We start from the raw sequence: 1878 nt of genomic DNA on the forward strand, positions 1-1878 counted from the left end.
AAACCAAACCTTTAAAAAAAAACCAATTTTAAACAAAAAAAATCCAAACCAAACCAAATTTATTTTATAATTTGGTTTTAAGTCCAATCCATTTAAACGGTTTTAATCCAAATCCGGATCCAGATCCAGATTAAAATCCAAATCTCACAAAACCCTAATTCTTAACTTTTGATTCTCAAAAAATCCAGTTCCAGAGCACCGTCACGATTCATGAATCCTTTTCTCCTTCGCCCGCAGCCGCCAGCCGGCACCGCCACACCGGAGCAGGCTTCTGGCACTGCAGTTTTGTAGCTGCCACCACCACCACAAGCGCGTCGCGCCACTGCTCTGTTCCGCCATCCGCGGTTCCACCGTCCGCCTTTTCTCGCCGTGACCCAGCTCTGTTCTTCTCCGTTCTCTGGGTACCCTCAAGGTGCCGTCCGCCTTTTCTCGTCGTGACCCAGCTCTGTTCTTCTCCGTTCTCTGGGTACCCTCAAGGTGCTTCCATGTTTTTCTCTGTTCTGTTCCATTCCATCAATTTGAAAAACTGAACAAGGTTTGATTGCTTATGCTGTTATGCATATCAAGTGTTTGTGTTAATGCCATTTTTATTTTGGGGTTTTTTTTTTTTGCAGCAAGGTTGTGTGGTTGTCCTTTGGTCAAGTGTTGACGATGATTTCTCAGAAGTAGAAGGCTATCTTGAGGGAAGTTTATAAGAAGAAGAAGTACACGTCAAGCTCTTGATCTCCACCCTAAGAAGTAAGAAGACAGAGCCATTCGCAGAGGCTCACCAAGCACCATGTATTTGCCTTGCCTTGTGTTTAAATTTTTTAATTAGCTTTGAATTTTGTTCCTGTTCATTCATCATGCTACTCTGTTGTTGAGACATTGCACCAGGTTTCTAGTTCTAGCATACTGTTAAAGCATAGGATATTTCACTTTGCTAATGGTTTATTGCTGAGGATACAACACATCAAAGTTCATTGTTTGTTTACTGGGGAAGGGATGCAAGTATGATTTTATTAGGGAATAGTTTATAGTTGATAGTTGCTTTTTAGCAGTATTTTATTCCCTGCCAAAGCTAAACAGAAATATATGGATGCAAATTGTAAAATTTTTAGTAATGGTTAACAATGGATTTCCAGGTTTTTTGTGATTTAAGACCAAGAGAATTATACTAAGAGAAATCAGCTACTAAGAATAAGGGTTAGGGTAGTTAGAAGCTCAATCATATGATATATAAACTGAAATTATGAAGCTGTATTGGTTGAGTTTGTGTTGCTGGATTTGTGCTTGATTATGTTATGGCGAATGTTTAATTGATCTTCTGAATATGTGATTTTATCTATATATATGCTTTTGTAGTTTTGCCTTTTGTTGTTGTTCATTATTTTTTTATTTATTTGTGTTTGCTTTAAAAATATAATTGAACCTTGAAGATTATTTTACTATCCGTGAAAGATGTCAGAAGTTCTAGCTTTTTTGAAGTTCTTTCATTTCTCTATCCAAATCATGTTGATGATGTATCAAAAAGATTGGTTGGCTGCTGGAGCAGATCACAAAATTATTTTTAAAGAAGTACATGTTTACTTTGCAAAGCACATACCCTTTATTCTTTTTAACTGAAGGAGGATGTGAACTTTATGTAGATGTGAGAAGAAATTCATTAGAAGAGGCTCTAAAATCTTTGCATAGAACATAGATTGCAAGGAATAGTCTTTGAAGTCAAAGAAATTAAATATTTACTTATTTAGAAATCCTGAAGCTGTAAGCTAAGAAAGATCAAGGAGTGTTCTAATAAGCTTTGTCTCTTTATATATGGAAAATTAAGCAATGTTCTTAAGGCAATTTACATGCAACATCTAATGAAGATTGATGGTGTCATTGTTGATCTTGTTA

General features: G+C 36.4%; 1 long non-coding RNA gene across 1 annotated transcript; it reads left to right on the top strand.

The window, feature by feature from the left end:
* LOC110265997 lies at positions 1-1439 on the top strand. Its single transcript, XR_002352771.1, has 2 exons — positions 1-412; positions 615-1439. It is a non-coding gene; the product is annotated as an uncharacterized LOC110265997 (long non-coding RNA).

Source organism: Arachis ipaensis, chromosome B08 (genome assembly GCF_000816755.2).
Source record: "Arachis ipaensis cultivar K30076 chromosome B08, Araip1.1, whole genome shotgun sequence".
Lineage (NCBI taxonomy): Eukaryota > Viridiplantae > Streptophyta > Magnoliopsida > Fabales > Fabaceae > Arachis > Arachis ipaensis.